This window comes from Microplitis demolitor, chromosome 1 (genome assembly GCF_026212275.2).
Source record: "Microplitis demolitor isolate Queensland-Clemson2020A chromosome 1, iyMicDemo2.1a, whole genome shotgun sequence".
Lineage (NCBI taxonomy): Eukaryota > Metazoa > Arthropoda > Insecta > Hymenoptera > Braconidae > Microplitis > Microplitis demolitor.
The window spans coordinates 15,980,121-15,994,439 of record NC_068545.1 but is presented as its reverse complement, the minus strand read 5'-3'; the positions used below and the strand labels follow the sequence as shown (position 1 = coordinate 15,994,439).

Sequence of the window (14,319 nt, the reverse complement as noted above, 5' to 3'; positions counted from 1 at the left end):
TAAACCTTGAGCAGTCCGAACAATACAAGCTCCTGACGTAGCCAATACAGGCAGCTCCCTTTCGACATACGCGTGATTCGAATCATTACTATTTAAACAATTAAAATCAATCATTGGCTTCAAATCACATGAAATTCTATTTTAATTATTTTTAAATGGAACGTTTTCAGGCACAAATGTATTTGAGTTTAATTCTGTCTTATGGACAGTATTGACTCTACTAGATCCATTTGATCTATTGAAAATTCCGGAATGAGTTTTTGAATTTGAATTCTTCCGAAATTCACTTATCGCAGCCTCGTTTAAAAGACGGGCGTTTAGTTTTGTAGATTCCGATTCTACTACCGGTAAAGTTCTACATTGGCTCGATTCTTGTTCCCGAAACGCAAGTAATCGAGCGCGTAAACGATTTTGTTTCTCCATTACTGTTTGGAGTTCCGTCTCCGATATCGGAACATTTAATTGATAGTTCATTGCGAATATTTACTACATATTCCAATGTAAATTATTATATGCATACTTATTTATGCACATTTCTGAGATATTTTATAACAAGGTGTTGTCGTGAGTCATTACCGGAAACATTTCGCTATTTAATAATTTTCTATTAAAAATCGGTGGTCGGCAAATATTTCAATTATGCTAAAAAAAATTACTTGAGATCAGCTTTGAGATCTGATCGTGATATAACGTCTACGTCTTGGTTTCACAAAATACCGGGGCATACTCTTCGTTAAATCAGCGACGAGAATCTCAACTGATCCCAAAAGAAACTAAAGTGATTACTAAAGAAACAATAATTAAAATATTTACCCAAAATATCCACGCAGTATTTTCCGCATAATAATAAAATAATTTTTATCATGTAATATATTCAAATATACTCGCGAAAACACCTTTACAGTTCCGTAGCAACAATTTTAACTATATTTTTAAATATAAAAATAATTAATTCATAGAGATTAATTTAAATAAAATAATACAATTCTCAAAGCATAATCGTTAGTTAAAATTATAATGTTCTTTGTAATTCGTCCAGCGGTCATTTAGTAATTAATAAGTTCAATATAATGAACAACTGTTTCTACACACTACTCGCGAGAAATTCTTGAAAGTCCGTAGCAACATTTTTAGTTTACAAATCCGTAGTTTTGAATTATTTTCAATTATAATATTTATTATAGTGATTTGTCTAGCGGTCAAATAGCTATCTTCCAACGGCAATCAGTCACCAACGTGTAAATTAAAACGTATTGTTAATAAGAATAATCTTACTTTTGGTGAGTTTGTACATTGGTCCATTGGTCTAGCTTGTCCAAATGAAAATTTAACAGCATCACGGCAGGTTAGACCTTTAAACAGTTAGTCGATGATTGTGATGTTACACTAAGGCAACAAACTCTTAATGTTGCTGATAGTCGAGCAGTTAAATATTATATATCTTCCCTGTGAGAGAATCGTCGTAGCCCGGGTCTCATGCATCGTCATCTGTTTTGCCTACCCGCGAGCCACGGCGACTCTCTTATCATAACCGATTTCCGTTTCATTGTATAAAATTATTTAATTAAAAATAATTAATTTAATTTAATCAATAAAATATTACGGGAACGTAACATCGAGCTTCGTCCATATTTTCATTCTCAACAGAACTCAAATTTTCAAGAAATAAAAAAATTTCAAAAAAAAAAAAAAAATATTTTTTTGAAATTTTTTTTTTTGAACAACTTTAAGAAACTTAAGAGACCAACGCCTAACCATTTTTAGCACGTTTCCTTCGCTGCATTTCGTGGTCTCTTAAATTTCTCAAAGTCGTTAAAAAAAAAAATTTTTTTTTTTTTTATGAAATTTTTTTATTTTTTGAAAATTTGAGCACTGTTTGAAACGAAAATGTGGACGAAGCTCGAAAAAAATTTTTTTTTTCATTTGTTAAAGATTATGAGCTTTTCAGAGCAAAAAACGTGATCCTTTAATTTTTTCAAAAGTTCGATCGAGTGAAACAAAAAAACGGCTGGTTGGATTAATTTGGCTCTTTGTAGGGTTTTTGTGGGCATATTGAGCTGTCAAATGCACACTCAACATTATTGATTTTCACAATATTTTCGATCTAGCGCTTGATTTTCCAAAAAACCAGCAAAAGCCCTTTTTTTTGTTGCATTTTCAAGTTCATGTGACGAAAGGAAAAAATTTTTTTTTCGAAAAAAAAAAAATGGCTAATCATTCAAAGGAATTGATTTAAGTTTTTGAAACACACCATTAACTTTCGGTACAATCATTGGTTGCTGAGATATCGATAATCAAAGACAAAAGGATCCTTTTTCATTTGAAAACCGATATCTCAGCGACAAGTGGACGTATCAAGGTTTGTAAAAAATGAAATTAAAGCTGAATAATGAAGGTATCTGATCCTTAGAGTGGTTAAGCGAAAAAACATTTTCCCACGCCCGTAGACCAAAAAAAAAAAGTAAAAAAAATTTGAAAATTTGTTTGTCGCTGGTTCTTCTAAGATTACCTAAAAACCGTTGACGCTAAAAATTTTTAAAGTTCTAATCCAAAAAGTAGACACTTGGAGCTACAATTTCCTTTTTTTTCTTCTTTGTACGCCCATTTCTCTCGAAGTTACGGCCTGTTGAAAATCACCCAAAAATTTGGAATTTTTTTTTAATCCTTTAATTTTTTCCAGTAGTGTATATATATATAAATATATATAAATTTTTATATATATATATGGGACATTCCACGCCAAATCGACCACTTTTGACCCCGACCCCTTCAAATTTGGTTGAAAATTTTTTCTCTTTTTACCCGATCAAAAATGTTTCTTATAATTTTTTCAAATTTTTTCACTCAACTAAACAAAATTTTTTTGAAAAAAATGGCTTTTTTCTATTTTAAATAACTAACTTTTTCAAAATTCAACTGATTGAGACGGTTTTTTTTTCAAATTTTTTTTTTTTAAATTTACTTTTTGAAAAAAAATTATTGCAACCTATCTTCATTGATTTTCTGTAGATATTTGGAAAAAATAAAAAATTTTTCAAAGCGTTGTTTTTTCTATTTATATTTTTTCTTTCCAATTGAAAAAAGAAAATTTCTATAATTAACCTTATTTCTCATAACATCATGCTTTGAATTTTTTAGAGTGCTCAGAGAACTTTTAAATTTGGAACAAAAAAGTAAAGACAATAAATTTAAATGGTAATCATCGAAAAAATTTGAATTTTGTTCGAAAAATCAAGTTTAAAAGTTTGGTCCATTTTTTGGCAGATGCTGGCAATTCAAAAAAATATTCTTTTAACCGTAAAACAATAAGTGTAGAAGGAATTTTTTTGAATTGCTAGCATTTGTCCAAAAATGGACCTATGGAAAACTTTTTCGTTTTTTTCACTTTCTTCGTTTTTGAATGTAGTTTTCAGAAAAAAGTCATTCAGAAAGTCTTTCTATCTTTAATCTTGATTTTTCGGACAAAATTCAAACTATCTCGATGATTACCATTCAAATTTATTGTTTTTATTTTTTTTTTTCCAAATTTAAAAGTTCTCTGAACACTCTCAAAAATTTTAAGCATGATGTTCTGAGAAATAAGGCTAGCTATAAAAAATTTTTTTTCAATTGGAAAGAAAAAATATAAATAGAAAAAACACGACTCTGAAAAAATTTGAGGATTGCAGAAAATGTCAAAGTTTTATATAAAAAAAAAAAAATCAAAAATAAAAAATGGTAAACATCGAGAAATTTTTGATTTTTTCCAAATATCTACAGAAAAACAATGAAAATAGGTTGCAATAATTTTTTTTCATAAAGTAACTTTAAATACAAAGATTTTGTAAAAAAAAAAAAAAACGTCTCAATCAGTTGAATTTTGAAAAAGTTAGTTATTTAAAATAAAATAAGCCATTTTTAAAAAAAAAATTTTTTTTGGTTGGGTGAAAAAATTTGAAAAAATTATGAGAAACGTTTTTGATCTGATAGAAAAAGAGAAAAAATTTTCAGCCAAATCTAAAAGGGTCGGGGTCAAAAGTGGTCGATTTAGCGTGGAATGCCTCATGTCTATATATGTATTTTTTTTTAAACACCTTAATGTATATATATATATATATATATATATATATATACATGGGGCATTCCAGGCCAAATCGAACGGTTTTACGAATTTTAATTTTTAATTTCCGTTATTTTTTGATATTTTTTAGTACTCATCAAAAAACTCATCGTCCTGAATTTTGAGTTTTTTGTTATCATTGGTTCAAAAGATATGAAATTTTCAAAAAAACCGCTCTTTCCATGGTTTTTCGCTCATAACTTCTTGAAAAATATTTTAAATAAAAAAATTCAAAGAATAAAAAAGTCTCGATATTCCATGCACTTTTAGAAAAAATGCAAATAATTTTTCAGAAAAATTTTTCTGCGTTATTTATGATTTTTAAAACTTTTAAGTCGTTTTCTGAAAATCATGCATGTTTTGATTTTCCTAAAAATTCATGTCAACAAACTACTGTCTATTTCACATCTTTTCAGGTGGTTCCGGTCGTGGGACCTCCGTGGTTACTATTTTTTTTCGATTATTAAAAATTGAAAAAATTTTTTTTCGCTATAAATTATTGTCAGTACCGAGTTTTGATACTGTACACTTATTTTTCTTACATATTAGAAATTGATTTAGATATTTTTTTGTTCTTAGTAGGGATTTAAAAGCAGTAAGCAAAAGTTAATACTATTTATGTGCAGTTATAATAAATGGTTTGATTTATTGAGAATCAACTATTTCGGAGCAAAAGAAACATTAGATTTGCTGTATAATTCAGCTAAGACCATTACAGGAGCTCTAAAGGATTATATAATTATTCGATAAAGCGACGGAGCTATATTAACTAAGGAGTACTCTAGTTCATAAAACAATCGTTAATGTAAAATTTTGAACAGAACACGGAAATAATTAAAAACGTTTATAATACAGTTTCGTCGATTTTGCGAATAATCATATGATATTGTTGAGCTTTTTAATGGTCTTAGCTGAATCATATTCGCGCTGAGTGAAGCCATAGTAGGGGAAATCAAATTGACTGAAGCGTTTGCAGTGGTTACTTTCGGAGTTACGGGAGGCTATGATTACTGAAATTGTAAGCAAGCACACGTGAAAGTATTTATTTTGTTATTATTTAATTATTTATTTTTTATTTTGATTTTTTCCTTAGTATCATATTTTGACTTTGATATGAATTTCAAACAACTTAACCTAAATGCTTACTGCAATCTTTTTTATTTTTTGTCATTATACTTACTTATTGATGGTCCGTTTAGCTAAAAAACAAAACTGCAATTACTATAAAACTGTCACATATTTTTTACAACTTTTTTTTTTACTATTATTTATAATATTTATTTATTTTTATGTTTTTTGCTATTGTCATACGTATAAAAACATACTCTGACAGCCTCCCGTAGTTCATATTTTGTCTGGCGCTGCAGTCACACTCATAGCGAATAGCAAATCTAATGTTTCTTTTGTTTCAAAATAGTTGCTTCTCAATAAATCAAACCATTTATTATAACTGCACATAAATAGTATTTACTTTTGCTTACTGCTTTTAAATCCCTACTAAGAACAAATAAATATCTAAATCGATTTCTAATATGTAAGAAAAATAAGTGTGGAGTATCAAAACTCGGTACTGACAATAATTTATAGCGAAAAAAAATTTTTTCAATTTTTAATAATCGAAAAAAAATAGTAACCACGGAGGTCCCACGATCGGAACCACCTGAAAAGATGTGGAATAGACAGTAGTTTGTTGACATAAATTTTTAGGAAAACCAAAATATGCATGATTTTCAGAAAACGACTTTAAAGTTTTAAAAATCAAAAATAACGTAGAAAAATTTTTCTGAAAAATTATTTGTATTTTTTCTAAAAGTGCATGGAATATCGAGACTTTTTTATTTTTTGAATTTTTTTATTTAAAATATTTTTTAAGAAGTTATGAGCAAAAAACCATGGAAAGAGCGGTTTTTTTTTTAAAATTTCATATCTTTTGAACCAATGATAAAAAAAAAACTCAAAATTCAGGAGGATGAGTTTTTTGATGAGTACTAAAAAATATCAAAAAATAACGGAAATTAAAAATTAAAATTCTTAAAACCGTCCGATTTGGCGTGGAATGCCCCATATGTATATATATATATATATATATATATATATATATATATATATATATATATATATTAGGGTGTTTCAAAAAGAAAAAAACACTGTTTTTTTCTATGGGATCCAAAAATAGAAAGTATAACTGAAAATAAAAATTTTGGTACCAATCCGGGCTCTTAATAATGATATTAAGGTTTTCTTCAATCCATTTTTCTATTTTCCATTTAAATAACACGTGAAAATAAATTTTTTTTTTTTTACAATTTTCTAGCTCACAAACTGATCAACGGATTTTTATGCACAATAAATGTTTTTGTAGGAAATTGAACGCTCTACAAAAAAAGTCTCCTATCATTTTTTGATTGTGATGGTGGACCCGTTTGTGCGGACCAAGTTTTGTTTTGTTTCTACTCTTATTACTAGTGACTTATACTACTATGATTTTCTTATTACTATTTGACTAATTACTATTGTGATTTTCTTTTTGACTATTATTAATTACTGATTTTTACTTATGATTATGATTTATAACTAGTATTACTATTATTATTATTACTTAAACTATGGTATTCTACTTACTACTTGTACTTAAAAAAAAAATATATATCTCTTATTAACTATGACTAGATAACTACGTTACTTAATTACTACTTGTTTATTGTAATCTACTTAAATATTGGTATTATAACTATTACTTACTTACTATTATTTCTATTAATATACTTAAACTATTGCTATAACTATAGTGGATTTATTTACTATGGCTGTGTCATATTATTACTAAGATTTTGTGTGATATTACATTGGTACGAGTGTATAGAATGGTAATATGAATACGCGCCGAGTGAAAATATTCTAAGTCCCGAGCCAGTAAATTTAAAGGAGAAGGAAAAAAATGTGAAAAATTCCATATGAATCTTTTAAAAGATTCAAGAGATTGAAAGGAATATAAAATAAGACAAAATATGAAAAATAATGTGAGAGAGTTTAATTTAACTTAGTATTTTAATCGCGTATTCTTTCATTCTCTTTCCGTTCGCTCGCGAGTACGTAAGCCGTAAGGCTAACTTCTCCGTATTAGATGTTTACTCAAAGTCTTAAACACATTCTTTTTCCTTTCAAACCATTTTTATATTTCGTTAAATTATATTTTTTTCAATTCTCACTGATATTAAAACACAAAACTTAGTAGAAATTCAATCTCTTGAATAATATTTCATCGTTTTTCTGCTTCCTTTGATTTTTGACGGTTGGACTTAGAATATTTTCTCGATCGCTACGCTTTAGAAAGCAACGCTAGAGGGCGATTGAAAATTTTCCGGCTTCCTGTCTAGAATAATTTTATAAATACCTTCACAACAATTACACTCTTCAATCCATCCTCGTCGTGGTTGCTCGTTCTGGGTACGTCCTGGTCTTGTATCCGTAATGGTCTTTATCCGTTCAGTCTCGTCTTTATCTCGTTCTTTCGCCTATCTCTCTCTATCTCTCGTCTCCACAATAAGCTCGTTCTCTCCTTCACCTGTTATTCAGATGCAATAAGTAAATTGGCAAAGAAATACCGCCGACCTGCCTGGTATTTATTATAATTTTGAATTTTCTTATCGCTTGGTTCCACAGTAAAAACCAAGTCACAATTAAATAATTTTACCTGATATCAATTACGGTGTCTAAATGTCGGCGTCTATGCTGTTGACTTTCTACCTTCTACTCGACTCTCAACTCGATCCTCTTGGTCCGGTCGTTCCGGTCACTAATGTCGTTTCTCGTTCCAGTCCCCGTTTATAATTGCTCGCTCCCCACATGACTTCGGGCGTTTTTGGACTTCTGACACTCCTACTTAATTCTAATTGGGGGATTGATGGTCGAGCATTTGAAATTTCCACTTCCGGACGACTAGTCGCAACCTACCCGGAATAACCCTGGGTGGTGAGGTCACGTGATCGATCGTGTGTATACTAGATCTTATTTTGACTTAACTTGTACGCGGTAAATTCAAATTTATCTCCTTACAAACAGACGATAAACTGGGAGACATGACCCATTACCTATCACAATACAACTTTGTAATAAAATACAATCCAGATAGATACAATACAGAAGCGGAATGTTTAAGCAGAAATCCTGTGTATGAAAGCCACGAAAATAAAGAAGATAATTTGAGAACAGTAAATGTTATAAAAATTGAGGAAATATTAGATGTCCAGAACAAAACTTCAAACATAAAAAACAAACATAGTTTTATTAGAGAAAGTGGTATGTATTACAAGCGGAGCAACAAGAAAAACAAACTTATTTTATCCGAAGAATACAGTAAGATATTAATAAAAAAGCTGGATGAGCATTTCTGTCTCATAGGAATAAATCAGATCGAGTCAAAAATAAGAACCTTCTACACAGCACCAAATCGTCTTGATAAAATAAAGTTGATTTGCCGTCAATGTGAAGTTTGTATAAAAAATAAAACCCAATTAAATAGAAAGTACGGACTCATGTCACAATTAGGACCGGCTGACAAACCCTTCCAAATAATTTCCATAGACACAATAGGAGGATTTGGTAGCAACAGGTCTTCAAAAAAGTATCTACACTTATTAATGGATCATTTCACACGTTATGCCTATATTTCATACTCAAAGACACAACTGGCTAAGGACTTTATAAAACTGGTAGACCAAGTGTTAAAAAATAATAAAGTTGAGATATTGCTTTCAGATCAATATCCAGCACTGAAATCAAAAGAATTTAAAAAATACTTAAAGGATCACTCTGTTGATCTAATTTTTACAGCAGTGGATGCTCCTTTTTCTAATGGTCATAATGAAAAGTTGAACCAGACGCTGGTGAATAGGATTAGATGTGCTTTGAATAGCAAAAAAAGAATGGCTTGGACAACTGTGGCAATAGATTGTGTGAAAGCCTACAACTCAACAAACCATACAGTGACAGGTTATTCGCCTATATCTGTTAAGTGGAGAAAAAACTGATTTACTACTAATGGACCTAAAAAGAAAACAAATAGAGCCTGGAGAACTGGAAAAAGACCGACAAACAGCATTTCTCAGATCAAAAAAATTACATGAATTGAACAAGGCCATTTTTAACAAAAATAGAATAGATTACAAGTTTCAAGAAGGTGATATGGCTTACATAATGGACTGTAATAAGATTAACAGGTCTAAGATGGATGTTATTAGAATTGCTCCTTTTCCAAAAGAAGAAATGATGTTAGATTCGCTATGCAGAATCAACACTGGAAAGAATAAAAAGTCCTTGGGATTTTACCGTGTAACAAAGCTCGTTCCCCGATATGATTACTCAAATTAACCCCAGTTAATTTTCACTTTTAAGGGGGAGGGGGGAGGAGATGTAAGCTTTGTATACAGTACGTTGTGTACGTAGCCTAATATAATAAATGTGGATACCACCTAAAAGAATGCCCTTGCGGTATTAAAAACATTCTAGATACACTCTAGAAGTACTCTGGTAACACGATGCAACCATACGGGCTTTAGAGTATTTTCAGAACGGTTTTGTGCCCTTTTCTGAAAGTGAACCCGGAGTGTTTTCAGAAAGTATCCAGAGTGGATATATAATGACATTGTTATGCATTCACATTGAATACAAACTGACACCAGAGTGTTTCTAGAATGTTTCCAGAGTGGGATCAGAGTGAATACGTACTCAAACCAGAGGGTATTCAGAGTAAATGAATACTGAAAAAAAAAAATTTACCGAAATATGATATTTTTAGAATATTGAACAGAATTTATTGAATACAAAAATCAATTTTTTACATTACCTAAAATGTATTTTATGTTCCTGGATTGTAAAAACAATTTTTTCAAGAAAACAAAAATATTTGGCATTATTGTCACAATTTAATATATCATCTACTACATGACCATCGAAACAGGCACTTGTCATTCTGTCAAATAACAGAGAAGTACCCTTGTCAGAATTGTTTTCAAGTATAGAATATAAGAACTCTGAAATACTTATCTAACCAGGAACAGGATAATAATAGATTGGGCGCGTTCTAGTGGTGAACACTAAACTACTTCCACTGCTACTTAACACCGGTGACTTTCTACTCCTCCACATATATCTTCTCCCAGCAAATTTTTCTCTTAAGTCTTTCACATTAAAATCCGGGTCAAAAAATTAGATCTGTTTTAAAATAAATTCAAATATTTCTTCTTTAATTTAAGTTTATAAATCGTATTTTTTTTGTATACGAATTTAATCTATTTTTGCCCGTACTATTCTCTATCCAGGCCAATATCAGACTTATTTTTGTATGATACTTAGTCTGTTTTTAATCGCTTTTAGATCAAAAACAGGACTTTTAACAAATATAAATAATAATAATATAGATTCATAAAATTTATTTTAATTTTCTTGATATTTAAAACATGCGCTTCCGTAAGAAGATGTCACAAGAATTTTGATGATTTCTAATACCACAATATTTTCGATTTTATTCAGTAAAAAAGGAAAATTTTTTGACATTTTAAGAATTATTTTAATACTTTTGTTCAATACTATAAATATTCAGTCAATAAGACAACTAAAACATAAAGCTGTCAAAACTTTCATTAACTGTCGACATATTTAAACAAAAGACACTAAATAAATTGTAAACAAAACATGATCGACTTTGTAACTTAATATATTTTTTTATAAATATTGACCATAAATAAAAATATTACAAGTCCATGATATAATCTAGTTTAGTCCTTGCAAATTTTCAGAACTAAAATTTTTTAAAGTTCAAGAATTAATCTAGTTTTGTCTGCCGGTAACGGAATTGTTTTTTCCCTCGTGGTTTTGAATCAGCCTGGAAACACCCTGAGAGTGGAAACACGGTAGAATCGTGGTGGATCCAGGATGGTTACAGGGTGGGTTTGTGCCATTTTATCAGAGTGTATACACGGTGTTTCCACGATGGTTACACGGTGTACTCAACGTGATTCCACGGTGTATTTACCGAGATTTCACGGTGTATCCGCGGTGATGATGTGGTGTACGTGGAATCACGGTGGGTACACCGCGTAACCACCGTGGAATCATGGTGATAACATGATAAAAAAACCCACCGTGTAACTGCCGTGGATCCACCGTGATTCCACCGTGTTTCCAGGGTGATTTAAAACCGCGAGGATTAAAACAGCAGATCAAAAACAGCTTAAAATTTTTATAAAAGATCAAAAACAGATCCAATAATTAATTAATTAATTAATAATTAATTTTTACTTGTTGAAAGTTTACATAAAAACCCAGATTATTTCTAAACTAAAAACTCCGGATTTTTTTTACTTCTTGTAGCTATTCTAGAAAGGATTTTTTACTTCTTTATTAACAATCTAAAGCATTGAAAAATAAAAAACGTGAATAAAGCAATCAAGAAAATTTATTTTTTTGATTATTTTGTTTCCTTTATTGCTAAAAGCTACAGAACAATAATTTTAAAAAAATTTTAACTTGCATTGTTTAAATAATTGTTATAAACAAATACATTGTTAATAAGATTTATTAAATTTTTTTTTTTGAAAAAATGGTTAATGTAAATAACGATTGTTAAGAAAAAAATCGTTTCTAAAATAATTTTTTTTATTGCTTAAAAGCGAATTTGCTAATTAACAATTTTTTTGTATTTATTACAAAGTAATTATAAAAATTACTTCTATTCATAATTCATTAAGCAATTGAGTTAGAGCTTCGATCTGAAGCTCAATTCGTTGAATGAATAATGGAGAATAAAGCAGACTTGAAGTGTTGTAGTCGTATCTTCAATAAGTTATTTTAATAACAATGAAGAAGAACGAAAAGATAGCGACAAGTCCAAGTGTACAGTAATTTTAAAAATTACATAAAAAATAAGAAAAAATTTTTCTACAAAAAAAAAAAAAACGCACGGTTGTTTTTAGTATTTAAAAAAAAATATTGCGTCAAAATTTATTTGTTTATAACAAATTGTTTGCTTAAGAAACAAATAATAAATGAATGAAAAAAATTTTTTTTTCTAACATAAGAGATCACGATAAATGATGATTAAAAAAAAAATTATGGTTCCTTAATATTAATATTGAGTAAAAAAAAAAATTGTTGATTAGTAAATGTACTGCTTAGCAACAAAAAAAAATTTTTTTAAAGAACGATTTTTTTTCTTAAAAATCGTTATTTCCATTAAGCGTTCTTTTCTCAAAAAAAAATTTTATTAAATCTTATTAAAAATGCATTTGTTTATAACAATTATTTAAACAATGCAAGTAAAATTTTTTGTTAAATTATTGTTACGTAGCTTTAAGTAATAAAAAAATATATATTTACTAAAAAGTTTGTTCATATATTTTTTTTGTGACACTTAGTGTTGGCTTGGATGGTAGTATATTAGTATTGTCACGAGCTTTTTTAGCTTCCGTATCAGCTTTTTCGTTTCCATTTATACCTCGGTGTGAGGGTATCCAGGCGAAATTAATTTGTGTATGTCTACTCTGATACAAGTATAAGGAAGCATGTATTTGTTGAATTATAGGATCCATTGTATAGTGGTCTTCTATGGCTTGAATAACTGATATTGAATCACTATATATTACTATCTCAAGTACTGGTGGTTTATTCAGTAATTTTTCTAGCAAGTCCAGTATGGCATAGGCTTCACAGGAAAATATGCTTTATTATCTTTTTTAGATCCGTCTGTATAGTACTCGTGGTGGTTCTGGTAGTTTTCCCGTATCTCAAGGAAGAGAGACTAAAAAAAAATAAGGACCAGTTCGTGAGTATATTTAGTTTTTCCTATCGAGGCATGGGATTTAGTTTACGCTCGAATACCTGAGGTAAGTTGCAGCAAATGCTACCAAGATAGTCAGTCAGCCTGATTCTGAGTGGCTTTGGGAGATTCGGATGGTCCTTGTACTCAGTTCCTAAGTGTTGGTTACATGTGAGACATTCTGGGTTAGTGGAGGCCAGTTTAGCAGCGTGAATGATGGCTAGTTCAGCTCTTCCGTCCTTCAGTGACAGCTCGTTGGCGAGGTGGAGAATGCTGGTGATGGGGCTTGTTCTAAAGGCTCCTGTAGCGGTTCTCAGAGCGTTCGTTTGTACTGGGTCCAGTAGTTTCAGGTTCGACATGCTGGCCGATTCATAAACGATGGCTCCGTAATCTAGTTTAGATCTAATAAGTGCTTTGTAGGTGTTACAAAGCATTTGTGAGTTGGCACCCCCTTTGGTGGATGCTAAGGCCTTTATTATGTTCTGTTCAACGAGTAGCCTGCCGGTTATATAGTTTTATATTGAAGAGAATTCGTAAGTTAAATTGAACTGGTGGCCTTGAAAAAGGCCGGTTTGGTCTTGAGAAAGACCTTTTGAGAGTTTCTTGGTGTACTGGAAACGACTGTGAGAGAGTTCGATGCAGGTCCTTAAAACAACCGTTGGTTGTAGCAGAGTAGTATTACGAAAGGACCCGGAGGTCTAGTTGACTAGCTCTGACAAGAGCTAAGCCAACTGGAGCCCTGAGAAGAGCTAGTTGAACGTTTAAGATTGAAAGTTTCTTACGAGACCCTGAGGTCTAATTGACTAGCACTGAAAAGAGCTAGCACAACTTAAGAGAGAGTTCTAAAAAGAACTATTATTGATGAGAAGTAGCTGGAGAATATTCAAGCCTTGCTCGCTTGAATATTTGCTGGTTAATTAACGCTGATAGCCTTGCTCGCTATCTGTAGAGTATTCTTTACAGTTGGACTGATTAAGAATGAATGCGCTGCCGCTCGTTTTTTCGTTTTTCGTTTTATAATTCTCTTTATTTCTTCAGTTACAATGTTTGGTTACATTTATTTTTGATTTTAATATTTGTTCCTATCTATTAAGATTTTAACAAATGTTTATAAATTAATTATATGTCATGAGGTCATAGGGATTCATTTATTTATTTATGTGGAGAAAATTTGAAAAAAACCACTTTGATCAATTTTTATAACTTACTAACTAACTTACAGCTAAGTATTTACAATTATTTACAGTTTATTTACAGTTGTTGTTACAGTCTTGTAGTAGCAAACTATGTGGTAATTTATATTTTATCCTAAACGGAGCGTTATTTTCGTTATACAAACCAACATTACTGAGTGTGCTTAAGTGTTTGGTGCGCTGAGTATAAAATAATTTAGGGTGTTCGTAGA

General features: G+C 30.3%; 2 protein-coding genes across 2 annotated transcripts in view; one reads left to right on the top strand and one right to left on the bottom strand.

Moving 5' to 3' along the window:
* Positions 1 to 7,869, bottom strand: part of LOC103572704 (uncharacterized) — a 38,708-nt gene extending 30,839 nt beyond the window's left edge. Inside the window, exons 1-2 of the mRNA XM_053741723.1 lie at positions 7,794 to 7,869; positions 7,494 to 7,664 (exon numbers count right to left, since the gene is read on the bottom strand). The gene's annotated coding sequence lies outside the window, so the exon portion shown is untranslated. The remainder of the gene's footprint in view (positions 1 to 7,493; positions 7,665 to 7,793) is intronic.
* Positions 1 to 14,319, top strand: part of LOC103572706 (uncharacterized) — a 94,810-nt gene that overhangs the window by 19,587 nt on the left and 60,904 nt on the right. The window lies entirely within an intron of this gene.